Source organism: Notothenia rossii (assembly GCF_949606895.1).
Source record: "Notothenia rossii genome assembly, chromosome: 8".
NCBI lineage: Eukaryota > Metazoa > Chordata > Actinopteri > Perciformes > Nototheniidae > Notothenia > Notothenia rossii.
In genome coordinates this window covers 52,939,735-52,954,166 of record NC_136906.1, presented here as the reverse complement: position 1 = coordinate 52,954,166, position 14,432 = coordinate 52,939,735, and the positions used below count along the sequence as shown (strand labels likewise).

Below are 14,432 nucleotides of genomic sequence, written 5' to 3'. Positions count from 1 at the left end.
TGCATTCCTGAGGCAATTCTCATTTTTCATGGCTCCACTTAAAATAAAAACCACAATAAGACATACGTGCTACTCTTGGCCCACAGACGGCCATGTCTTTCCAGCTCGTCCCTATCTGTCTCTCTGTCTGTATCTGTGCGCTCATGGAGCCTCCTGCATCTTCCCTTCCCTTCTTCTTGACCCTCTTCTATCCCAGGTGTGAAATCCTCATCTCTCTCATCATCTGAGAGCTCAAAATCTGAATCTCCCTTAACTATCTGGTACAGAAAATGTCTGCTTCAGTTCCGTCTCCTGCAACAATATTGATTCATAAAGTCTGTGAAGATGGTCCTGACGTCCACTAGAATGGACATTTATAAAAGGGCTGTTATTTGAAAACTTGAATTATTTAATTGCTTTCAGAACAAATTATATAGTTCCCAACATGTTAATAAACAAGAACATGTATGATTTGCATGGTAAAAATTACAATTATTCAACAATATTTGACTTCTCCTCCTGATTCTATGACATTTTGTTTTTGGTATGCCAGCCATTTTGGATGAAAAGAAAGAGGAACTTCCCAGCATGCAATTTTAACCAATGACATCTCACTGGAAAGACCAGGATGTCCTCTGTACAGTACATCAGGGATTGATAGAATAGCTCAAAAGAGTCAAAGGAGTTGCATGTTAACAAAATGTCCACTACAGTTTGGCCTTTTTTAACGTCGATTTAGAGGTATATTTAAATTGAAATGAACATTAAGACTGTTGTGATGTCTCTTCACCCCCATGCCAGCTGCTCTCCCTGCACTCTCGGCCTCCTCATGCTTATATAGTGTTAATAATTGACCAGCACAAGTAGAAATGAAAGCAATTGTAACAAGAAAAAGTTTGACAAATAAAATACATTTATTTATAAAATGTCAATATAAAGAAAACATAGCAGCTTTTTAATAAACAATAGCAGCCTTTTCCTTCAGTGCATTTTTTTTTTAAGTGTAACAAAATTAGAACCAGAATAATATATAATATATATTATAAACAAGAGTGCATGTCTTTGTTTGTGTGTTCTGGTTTACATGACATGTCTCATGTTGTAGGTGTTTGTGGCAGATTTTGATGCCTTGATGACAGAGGGAGGGGGCTCCCATTTCAAACACTGTGGCTCAAGGTTTGCCATCTTCACAGTCATGATGGATGATAGAGTTCCATCAAGAGCCAAACTGTTTCGGTTTTGTTCAGTCCCACCACAGAGAACACTCGTTCAGCATCAACATTTGAATGTGGAAGTACCAACACCAATTTGGCGATACAAGAAAGCCTCCCAAATCTGCTCATACCGGTCACCTTTGAAAAATGTACATAGGAAGCCTAATTACTCTCAAGTATTTTTGTATAGAATTAAGTTGATTACGTCAATGGGTATTTCAAAGGGGGCAGAATAATTCTTACCTTATTCTTCATTGATGCCATGTTCCCCCTAAAGCTCTCAATGTCGAACGTTTCTGGGTCTTCGGGCATGGCAATGTCCATGGACTGGTAGTCCAGAAACTCCTCAGTCAGTTTGTCACGCTCGTCAGGTCCGTTGTATGGGAGAAGTTTAGGAAACCTAAAAAGAACACAATGTGCACTGATCTGGTAAAGTAATGTAGCTGAAACGGGTTGTTTTCAGATGTGGTCATTAAACTTTACAATCTATGAAGAAAATGTTAAGAAAATGTGACAAGAGCCAAGAGTCTACCTGACATCTTTCAGACTTTCAAACTAACAGACAAACATCAGACAAAAATCGAAGCATACAGTTAAGGAATGAATGATCCAGTCTCAAAAGATAGCTACATGTTACTGTTTGATTGATTGAATATTTTATTAGACAGAAATGCAAACAGCACAGGTACAGTACTGTAAATTCCCTTAGCTCATAGTAAATATCCATTAGCTCACACATGCAAATACGTGATGATTTAACTAACACTGCTATTAGTCACGGTTGTTTTTTGTTAAACCCACCGCAGCAACCTGCCACACTGCTCACCAGCAGCCTGTGTGACGTTAAGTCTCACGTAGTCAGACCCACCGTTGACTTCATCAAAATAAAGATATTTGTAAAAATAATGTGTTTGTAAAAATGAAGTGGTTACCTACCGCTTGATCTCCCGCTTCAGATGAAAATGTCAGTCACGGCATTATTGAGGCAATGACAGACATCTCACGTTTACTTTTCGATTTCTCCGCCATAAGTGTTGTTCTCATAGAGTTGTCTTCATAGGATAGAGACGCAATGACCCGTCCTAAGCTGCCTCTGATTGGTTTGTATACGTGGTGCCTTTCGTTGGTTGGGTTGGTTAGATTTAGCCTCGAGGGCTGATGATTGGTTATCACATATCTCGGTCAGCCAATCGGGGGCATAATAGGGCGGGCTCACCCTGTCCCTGACTCGAACTACGGCAGGCCTCAAGCAACAAGTTATGGAAATATATCATTAAATTAAAAAAATAATTATAAAGTAGTGAGAGGGGGAAAAAAGCGTGTGAAATGGCAAGTGTGGCGTGAGGCGTGTGAAGAGGTTAAATTGCGTGACTCTCACTCTCAAAAGCCGCGTTCACACCGGAGTACTTTTCCCACTTCACAGTTCCGATATAGTTCCGAAATGTCGCGTTCACACCAAAAAGAACCGGAACTAAAACTAGAGAGCAGGGACTCTCATGCGGCTCTCTTGTGAGAAAAGAGCTATATTTCTGATTGGCTGGGCGGATTGCAAACCATGCCCCGTAAAACTCAAAAAAAGTGTTTTTTATTATCCTCGCATTAGCATTATTAGCATTAGCATTAGCATTAGCCCAGCGCAGAAACGCAGAGAGACTCATTTATGGCAACACAAAATAAAACATGGGAGCGGTAGAGATGAGGAGGTGTCGGCGTTCTGGCGATTTACTCGGAAAGCTTCAGTAGAAGCTGCTGGGAGTCCCAGCAGCTTCTACTGAAGCCAGTCCCCAACACCGGGAACTTCCGGCCAGGGATTTTGGGCGGCAGTATACGCCGTGAAGTTGTTTGCGGCCTGCCAGTAAACCCAAAGCAGAAGAAAACGTGACGTCAGCGGCTTCATTTGCCTAATCCACCTCCAGGGACTTATTCCGGTGTGAACGCGATCTATACTTAGTTCATCAGAACTAAAGAGTTCTGATGAACTAAGTTCTCATGAACCTTTGTGGGAAAAGTACTGCGGTGTGAAAGCGCCTAAAGGGTGAGACTTGGCAGCTCTGTTGAAGCATTTATTTTAACTGATATTATACATATGTATTATACTCTTATATAAGATGTATGTAGATAGTATAAGAAATGTGCAGAATACCACAAATATGAGGAACTGCCGCCAACACTGAAAACGTGACGTGGATCATAAATATATCAGCAATTAAACAACATCTTACATTTATTTTCACACAATACATCTCCTTACAGTATCAACACTAATTCGGCTGACTTTTATATTTGATCCAATTCGTAGATAGGCTGTATTTACACCATAAACGTGCATTCCTGATATAAAGGGACACCTAGTGGTTAAAGCATGTTATTGAATTTCATTATTTTTATTATTAGATATTAATAGGATCCCTATAAAGTATATTCATTACTCGTTATTCTCTACTAATAGTTCATTAAAGACTGTATATAATGACTATTTTGCACATCCCTTTCAAGATTTCAAGATTTTCTAAGGTTTATTGACATATATACACAAACGGTGTAGTTATGCAATGAATGAAAAACTTTGTGAATACCTCCAGCAATGTTAACTATGTTGAAGCACTTATTTTAACTGATATTATACATATGTATTATACTCTTATATAATATGTATGTAGATAGTACAAGAAATGTGCAGAATATGACAGTTTAATGGTGGAGGTATACACACATATTGATAGATGTCTTGTAATGCACTGTTGAGGAACCTGCGACCCAAGTTTTTCATCTCCGGCTTTGTCAGGTATTGAACGATCAATAAATAAAGAACACAGAATTATTAAATATAAAACACAGAATTTGTGTGATTATACTAAATGATTTACAAATAAGCACCACTGATATATTTATGATCCACATCACGTTTTCAGTGTTGGCGGCAGTTCCTCATGTTTGTCTAGAAGTCTTCTCATCAAGGCTCTATAAATAGAGAATTACAGCAGATATGTAACATTTAATGCAGCCGAACCGTGTATTACAATGCCGTTATGTAATGACGTCCAAAGAGAAAAGCAAGCACACTCGGAATAAAGTGTTTTCGGTCTGTTTCCGGTATTTGTTTATGACGATGTGATGTGAGATGTAACATGTGAGACTGGAATTGCACAGGGGAAAATAACGTATCTATGGCACCATTTTAGATGCGGATTTTGTTAAACTAATACGTTTGCGCTGTGGACCAACACTATACATTGACGGGGAAGGGGGTAGCAATAAAGATAACACCATTAAACAGTTACACAACATAACAGAAATAATATCGATAACAGCGTCCCTAGCAACCGCCTTGGTAACAATGAAAACGTTGTATAGACACAATTTCCTGAAGTAATCTTCGTAATAACTAGCAAACTAAAGATCATGTACATCCACTGCACACATAATCTGAAATAACAACTCATATTTCTCGCATCAAATGACATCAAAACGCATTTTAATGGCCAAACTAACTTTAAAATAGGCATTTTACACCGAGAATAAAACGAAGTTCGACCATGTTTTTTTTTTCTGCAGGGAGAAATGTGAAGATCAGGGGCCGTATTCACAAAGCATTTTATCTTACCGCTAGGAGTGCTCCTAACTCGCGCTAAAAACATTTACGTAGGAGTTTTTTCTTAAAAGTTATTCACAAAGCCGCTGAGACCTACTCATACTAAGGATAAATCACTAAGAGTGAACTAAGAGTGACGCGCCGTTGCTATGGATTACGTCGATTCTCGTGCATGAGTTTAGAAGCGGTCAGTACGGTGATTGGTTGTTCAGAGCAGGCGGTCTCGGTGAAACTCATCCGCAACATCCCACAAACGAGCCCACTAAATCACCGAAAAACAAGGAAATAGCCTAGGCTAGAAATGTATTCCTATCAAATAGTTATGGACAGTGCAGTTAGCAGAATACACGCATGTTGACAAGTTTGTGCAGACCACGATAATGACGTTGTATATGCACGTTAAAGAGAGAGAGCAAACAATAAAAATACGTAAATTGCATTAAATCAAGGGGGCAATTAAAAGTACCCTGCAAACTTTTATCCAATGAGCATATTTCCAGCACTTAAACTCTTTCAATAACAGCCCATACCGCCGTTCAAGTCCCCCTATCATGATGAATGAAAACAATCTGCGTGTTGATGGAATGTACTTTCTTTCTATTGACGAACACGTCCTCATCTTTTGATGGCGCAATAATTTTTATGTGCGTCCCGTCAATAGCACCGACCACACCGGGCATACCTGCAATTGCCATGAAGTTGGCTTTGATCCTGTGTAGTTGTTGATTTTCCAAAGGAAACCGGATAAACTGTCGGATGATATGTGGTATAGAGAGCGCGTTGATGGTTTGGTTTATGGCACGGCTGACTGATGGTTGCGATATTCCTAAATCGTCGGCATTGCAAAGTTGCATTTTCCCTGTTGCTAAATATCGTAGTGTTGCCAAACATTTTATTTCCGGACTAATCGGGTTATTCCTGTTAGTCGGGGATGCTATTGCATCCCGCACTAATTCCACAACAGGTTTGATACCCTCACGATTTAGCCTATATCTCTTGATTAATTCACAGTCTTCCATTGTCTCCAAAACATTTAGTCTCGCAGCCATTTTCAGATTCTTTGTGAATAGGTCTTACTGAGTTAGGAGACCTCTCGAGGACTTTTAAGCTCTCCTAAACTTAGGTGCTACTTTTAGGCCTAAAATACTTTTTGAATTGCTCTTAGTGAATAAAATTAGGAGTCCTAAATTTAAGACTGACAGGCCCATTATGTTTAGGAGTTTCTCCTAAATTCGCCAGTTAGGAGCTACTTTTAGCCCTAAGATCCTTTGTGAATACGGCCCCTGGTCACATAGACGCCAGCCATTGGAATGAATGGTGAACAAAAACGTAGGGATCTTACAATTTCAGAGGCGTTTTTGTAGAAATACTACATTCTACGTTGTGGACCAACGTAGTTATTACACGTTTTTTTTTCTGAGACTGGGTTGGAACTACACATGCTGGCAATTGTGTTTCGCAACATGTTCTCTATCTATGGCACGTCTCTACAGGGAGTTGTAGTTTTAAAAGACGTTTTCGTATTTCCCATAATAAGAAGTTGCCAGTATTAAACTATGTACATCCCTAGAGGTTTAAGGGATAGGAAACACTCAAATTTAAAACATATAATTAATAAATGGGTGAAAATTGCTTGTGCCCATAATGGGCAGCATTAATATATATACCCACATGCCAGCTAAGGTCAGAAGATGTTTATTTAACAGCTGGTCTTATGTTTGTGACCCCTCCTGTTGTTAATTGATAACATTACATTACATTACATTAATTGATAAGCCTGAAACATGCACTTGTCAAGGTTCAGAGGCAAATCTGGCAGTAGCCATCGATCATCTTAAGATAAGATATACTGTATTGATCCCAAGTTGGAAACATTTGCGTTACATCAGCATGTGTAACAGTTGTAAATATGCAGTGGTGTTTATTTGTAAATAATTTAGTATAATCACACAAATTCTGTATTTTATATTTAATAATTCTGTGTTCTTTATTTATTGATTGTTCAATACCTGACAAGGCCAGAGATGAAATATCTACATACATCTTATAAGAGTATAATACATATGTAAAATATCAGTTAAAATAAGTGCTTCAACATAGTTAACATTGCTGGAGGTATGCACAAATATTGATATATGTCTTGTAATGCACTATTGAGGAACCTGCACCCATTCATTGCATAACTACACCGTTTGTGTATATGATATGTCAATAAACCTTAGAAAATCTTGAAATCTTGAAAGGGATGTGAAAAATAGTCAATATATACAGTCTTTAATGAACTGTTAGTAGAGAATAACGAGTAATGAATATACTTTATAGGGATCCTATTAATATCTAATAATAAAAATAATGAAATTCAATAACATGCTTTAACCACTAGGTGTCCCTTTATATCAGCTGTGCACCTTTATGGTGTAAATACAGGGTATCTACCAATTGGATCAAATATAAAAGTCAGCCGAATTAGTGTTGATACTGCAAGGAGACGTATTGTGTGAAAAGAAATGTAAGATGTTGTTTAATTGCCGATATATTTATGATCCACGTCACGTTTTTTCAGTGTTTCAGTTCCTCATGTTTGTCTAGAAGTCTTCTCATCAGGGCTCTATAAATAGAGAACTACGGCAGATATGTAATATTTAATGCAGCCGAACCGTGTATTACAATGCCGTTATGTGATGTTAAATATGTTCTTTATTCTCGCGTCCAGGAGAGAAGCTTTAAAATGAGACTAAATGGAGTCTCTGAAAAGATTCAAATGGGATACTTTAATTAAAAAAGGCGCGGTAGTGTTACAGACAGAATATTGTTCCGGCAGAAAACAGCTGTGATCTGGCTCTCCTGAGCAAGAAGAGAAGGGCGAATCCCCCGTTCGGTGCCGTTATATATCCTCTGCTGGCCCCTCCCCGCCAGCCGGCTCGCCTCGCATGTCCGTTGTTGCATTTAAACAGAGGATTGGTACTTTTCACCTTCAACATATGCTTAACACGCCTCATTTTCTCCTCATATTCTCTTTCATCACTTTTCATGTAACACATTCTAAATGCTGTAATCAATACTCTAAAACATACAGAAAATGCTTCACGGCTGGTTTGGTTTCCGGTCATTCCGGATGTTGTCACATGCTACTCTCGTCTGGAAACAATAGTGTATTCAAATAAACTGTACTTTCATTTAATATTCAGCATGGTAGTATCTCGACATCTATAGTTGTAATGTTAAATCAGTAGGTTTCGGTTTTCACCACACCACGTCATTTCGCTACTCAATTCACGTCTTTAGGAAATCGTATATTAGCCACATGCTAAATGCTAACCGGAGATGAAGGATTTTCAGAATAAAAGCTTAACTGCTTGTGCACAAGAATTTCTGGTTTTTCAGTATAAAAGAGCGTTTAAACTGACGGTATGTTTAAACTACATTATACCATCAAAACATTGATTTTAATTTCTAACAGTCCCTCCTTACACACCTAAAAGTTGTGTATAATACTGAAATCAATGAGTTCTTCATCTGAACTTCGCATAGTATATCTCATATTACAAACATACAATCTAAATGGAATGGTTCAATAGGCTTAACTTTACAAAAATACAAAATAAATTATTTGCCTGTGCTCAAACATACAAGTTTTCCCTTGTGTATAACTTCTAGTGTTTGCATTCAATATCATTCTTCAAAATAGCAGCAATGGCTTGGTATCAGAACATTTCTTCCTCCCTCCTTTCACAGAAACCGTTCTCATACCACGCTCAGTGTTAAGGCACTTGTTTTACAAAGTGAAAAGAAACAAACCATTTTAGAATAGCAATGATTTATACAACATGAAATCTACCATATTAGAATAGTATAAAATAATAAAGTCAAATAAAATGGACTATCTTAGAATAGTGTAAAATTAATTGGAATAGTATAAAATATACTATCTTGGAATAGTATGAAGTAAATTTAAATGGATTCACTCCATTTTAGCATTTTAATTTTGCTCACTTCATCACATGATTTCATCATTTAAAGAATCACATCGGCTGGACATTCATTGATCAATCTCATCTCCGAACATCCATATCATTTAAACTAACTCATCATTGTCATCAACATCTGTATATGGGGTGGGTCGTCTTGTTCTGCTAGCATTTGTAACTGTCTCCTCATGAGAAATGTACCCTCCCTCCTTTCATACCATTTAAGGTATGAAAGTAATATGTTCTCTAGAAGGGGCCGTTGTGATCAATCGGTACATTCTACTCTGGGGTACGGCATTCTAGACAGTCATTTCTGGGAGAAGATTTTGCTCAGTTACAACAGTTGTAGAATTTCGTCACTTAAAAGTTCCTACTCAGTACCTTTGGGTGGTCTGTTCTAATGCAGTGATAAAGTCCCTGAAATGGTGTGAAAACCGGTGGAATATCAATAACTCATTATACTAATTTATCTTCAATTCTGGTCTACTTTTCAATTATGGTCTACTTAAATAACTATGCTAACCCCTTTAACAGTGTGTGGAACCTTGGGTGCCCGAGCATGTGATAATGACTCCCTCCTTTAACAAGGACTTTAAAACAGAAGTCATTTTATTTAATGGTTTGTAGTTCAATTCCGGAATTTACACTTATGGCAGATATGTTTCTCCTTTAAATAACATCTCTAAATGTCAGGTCATCTGGTGAATGGATGACCATTAGGAGGTGGTGGCGCTTGTCTTTTAAAACTCTTAAAACTTAAATACTCTGGTGCCGTGCGCTCCCTCTGAAGCTGCAAGTAAGATTTAAAACATCTGCAGGGTGGGTTGAGCGACCCCTTCTCCCTGAACGATATTTGTTGTAACAAATATGCACCATCACAATGAGTATCCAAGCATGTATTACTCCCAATTATATTAGTTTTTAAAAAACTAAACTTTGCTATCGCTCTTTGCCCAGTGTCTTTTTAAAACTCTACATCTTGGACGACAAACAAATGTTATTTCCTCCTTAACAGTTATCCTGAGGTAATAACCATGCTGCAATGGAGAAATCAATACTTTAGATTTGAATACTATCTTTGGCTTGGTACTAGCTCTACAGTACCTTTAACATTTTCCATACAAATAGATTTGTCTGTTTTTATAGAGTGGTTACTAAAACCATCCCTTTAAACTGTAGGTCTATACTAGGGATGCACCGAATATTCGGCCGCCGAAAATTATCGGCCGAAAATGGTTAAAAAGGCCCTTTCGGCTTTCGGCCGAAAGGGTTCTAGCACCGAAAAAATATCACCGAATGTCAGGGAACAGGGTTACGTTGGTAAGCTAACGTGTTGTTGTGATGACGTAATCAAAACGCGGCGACAAGCACAGCGCGCGACCATGTTCGCGGCTGGCTCAAAGCCAACATGTCTGGCGCTTGGAGATATTTAAAAATATCAGAGAAAGAGGCGCGGATTGCGATTTGTAAAACGTGTTCAGCTGACATTTCTCGAGGGGGTGTAACTGCAAAGACTTTCACCACTTCGGGATTACTCCACCACTTGAAATCAAAACACCCGGACAAATATGCGGAGTAAGATCAAATCACAAGCACTGACAGCGAGAGACTGTTCAGCGCTGCCTCTCATGTGCTTGATGAGAAGAGGAACAGACTTATGGCTGATAAAGCAGAGAAGCTACTGTTCATTAAAAAGAACCTCCCACTTTTCCTTAATAAGTAGACAAGGCTGGCTTATCATAAGCTTATCTAGTTCTACATGTCTACTCTATACCTACTTTCCTGAACAATTTTCATTGTGAGTTATAATTCACCATCTCAGGTTATCATTAGGGGGAAATGACAGCAGCACAGTGCTCAATATATTGTACTTTCGGTATCTAAATGATACAATGTTGTTTACATTGCTCATGAGGACAGACCACCTTATTTGCAGATTCTTGAAATTGTAATTTAATTTGTAATTGATTGTGGATTTTGTATCCAGTTTTCACTTTATGTATCTTTATACAATGTTTACTACTTTGCTTATGAGGACAGACAGCCTTATTTACAGATTCTTGAAATTGAATTGTAATTTAATTTGTAAATAGTTACATTCATGTGGATTTATCCAGTTTGCACATTTGTATGCATGCACTTATAGGTGCATTTGTTGTTGTTGAAGGCCTGGCTGTTACAGTCTTTATTTACACTATTTTGTTGTAGGCCTACTGGCCTAGATGTTTATGCAGTTTTAAAGCACCTTGGCTTTGTTCTGAATGCACTTTGTTGTAGTTATCCTACAGAGAAAAGAAAATGCACTTGACCTGGAATTAATGTACTGTATGCATTCAAAAGTGCTGAATAAATGTTTTATGGACCCATAATAGTGATTATTATTTAAGTTAAGTTTTGCCATAATCATGTCTTTTTCCATAATCAGGCAGCTGAACAACATTGGTAAAAAATGTATACATTATATATATATATATATATATATATATATATATATATATATATATATATATTTCTATTAATCATTTTCGGCCTTTCGGCATTCGGTTTTCGGCCAACTATTTCCTATTTTCGGTATCGGTTTCGGCCAAGAATTTCCCATTCGGTGCACCCCTAGTCTATACTGTAACAAATTAAATCTCCCCCAAATTCAAACATGAATAAAAATCTCTTAAAGAATAATTTGTTCATATGATGAAAAGATTGAATAATATGTTCTACCCTCAGTGTTTTTTGGGGGTTATTTAATAGTTTCCTCTTTCTTTCTTTATAAATTCACCAATTGATTAATTCATGGCTAATAAATATTTTTCTTTACGTATTTCTCGTTGGTGAATAAGTGTGTTTATGTGTAAACTCACTCACTCCCGTTTTCCTTCTCTCCCCCTCTGGTTGTCAAGCCACGACCCCCTCACGTTCTGCCGGACCATGCCAACTCCTCCGTCCACCTTTTCCTCAGTCCATCCGCTCTTGGATCCTTCCGCTGTAACTCTTTTCAGTGTCCCATCTGCTTTGCATTTCATCTCCTCCTTTACAGTCTCTACTGGTTGCATGGAGGGCGTATTCCGCTCTCATGTCCCACACTCTGCTCTTGTGCCCAAATCTTGTGGCTCAGCTTGGAACTTCATGTCCTGTGGGGGACCGATGAGTGTGCCTTTTTATGTCACCTGTAGTTCTGGATTCCTCAGGTGGAGATGGTTCAGCTCTGCTTCTCTGTCTGTTCGATGGAGGAGGAGGAGTCTTCCGTGGTTAGGTCTTTTGTCCACTTGGAAGTTGGGTCGTAGCGTTCTGACAGGCGGATAGATAGAGAGAGAGAGAGAGATCTCGGGACGCATTATCTATAGTTAGTTCTAACACACTGAGGTAAAATAAATCCAACCTTTTCCACTCTATTTTCCTAATCTTACTATCTATCTTAGTTGTTAAATGTCATCTAAACACAATTCATGTCTACTAATAATTGTACCATATCCCTAAACATTGCTTTCACCCACTGATGTTTACTCCAATTAACTCTTTCAGGAAACCATTTTCTTCTATAAATTTAAATACCTACATGTTTCAAGCACCACATATTTCACACACTATAAAATAACGTCTCCATATTTTCTCCATCACTTTAATCCCACTGTTATTTAGAACCGTAGTAACTTTTGTGACTGGACATATCTGCAATGTCGCCACTATCTGCTGGGGAATCTTGTTCATAGAGTTTGTACATACAAAGCTGTACTTGTGGGTTAGTAGCCTGTGTCTAACAATCATTTTCAATAATTGTGCTCAGGTCACTGGTCGGTTGTTCATAGCTTAACAGGGGGTGTTTCTGGTACGGACTAAAACATGGATCCAGTGTATTTAGAGATTCCCCTAATCTGTAAATCCCCATCACTTCCATATCCCGATCACTTAAACCCATCTCATCATTTGATACAAGAACTGCATATAAGGGGGTGAATCATCTTGATTATAACCGCCTCACCTTTGGGAACGAGTATTTCTAACTCCTCCTCTTGTTGCTCAGCTGATCTTTTGGCTCTGGGGATAAGTGAAAGTCTGTGAAACACAGCTGGAGTCTTGTTAGTGATGTGGGCGTTCTCTATGAGTGAACTAATGGTTCCATGTCTTACTTGATATTGTACTCCCCTTCCAACCAGAAAGGTGCCAAGTGTAATGAGCACAATCAACAATGCTATTCTGCCTCTTATCCCTAGGGGACCCCACAATTGGTTTGGCTTTCTTCTTGTCATCATCTCTATTTTATCCCTGGTTGTGTCCGTTACAGAATTTAAATAATGAGTACAAAAATAACATATAGAAAAATTGGACTCTTTTTCAGATGTAAAATAAAAAATAGGTTTTCACATTAATGTACAATCTATAAAAATCTATAGACAATTTGTCTTTTGAGCTGTTTCTATCTTTATCTTATTTCTATGTATTGTTTTGTTCCAGCTCTGCCAAATCAGTCCTAACTCCCAATAATGTTCTGGAAGTTGCCAGTGAAGGGTGACAATGTGTGAGGTGGTGTCAATTTGCTCCTTTTTCTTTACCTTTAAACCGGAGCGCGTGTGAAGTTTGTTACAACTTTTCACGCTTCCGTTCACAAGGGATCAGTCCACTGTCTTTTGTGAACTTTCACCCTCACCCAATCACCTGGCCAAACAGGAGTCTCTTCTGGTGTCTCGTCTGGTATCTCTGTAGTTTTCCTAGCCTGTGTAGACAAAACTTGCATAATATTACTCAGAGTTCTGACATATTCATCCACTTCTATTTGTCTAATATCAAAACTGGACCACTCCCTCCTTGGAGAAGGCCCTAGCTTCGGCATACCTCTTGTTGTTATGAGACCTATTGTTGACTACATGTTATTAATTATTAACTACAACGTCACTGAAATCAACATATCTGTATAATCATGACACTCCCTCCTTTGAGCATAAAATGCTCAATTAATATTGCAATGATTACCCTATTATGAACAGGACATGGAAAACCCACAACGTTGCATTAAATAAATATAACTTCTCCGTGTACCCACAAGGGGTACAAAAATATCGTATGATTTATGGTTTTCTGATGGTATAAATGCATATTCACTAAAAAATCAGCAATTAGCACAAAAAATAGTTTACTTGTTTCAATAATGGCTTTTGTCATGGTATTATACATCATCGTTGCTGCGAAAAACAATACCCCTGGTGTCGCTAATGCGTCTCAATAATTCTAGGATTAGAGGATTGGTTGACATTGCTGAACTAACATATGATAAAATAATCATTCTCCAAACTGGAGGGAAAATATGAACTATTCTCACAGAGAGTGACCTGCATGAAGGGCTGGTGCCCCTCACTCAAAGGAGATATTGCCTTACGCACTACACTATAAATCAGAAAAGTTACTCAAGAATAAATAAATAAAGACTGATTCTTGAAACTGTTGTAAAAACCCTAACACTTCTTCATCCAAGCTCTCAATCAGTGTTATGTTATTTAATCTGCAGCTCACACCTTAAAACAGATACTTCAGACCGATTGTAAAATTGTGTTTATGAGAAAAATGTAATCTGACTCCATAAATCACATCCTTGTTTGATTAAAAACTGCACTTCTGGCTAACAATAAATGAAGTTGCCCTTTAAACACAGCCCCGGTCTTCTGACGGGGTCTATCTATGTACTGGCTG

At 38.0% G+C, this 14,432-nt stretch overlaps 1 long non-coding RNA gene across 2 annotated transcripts; it reads right to left on the bottom strand.

Annotated features, from left to right (window-relative positions):
* Window positions 1-870: 870 nt before the first annotated feature.
* LOC307016544 lies at window positions 871-2,264 on the bottom strand. Of its 2 annotated transcripts, none has more exons than XR_013801842.1 (3): window positions 2,126-2,264; window positions 1,437-1,593; window positions 871-1,331 (listed from the first exon to the last, which is right to left on the bottom strand). It is a non-coding gene; the product is annotated as an uncharacterized lncRNA (long non-coding RNA). The 2 variants fall into 2 exon arrangements; XR_013801843.1 differs by having other exon boundaries at window positions 2,130-2,264.
* Between the last annotated feature and the right edge of the window lie 12,168 nt (window positions 2,265-14,432).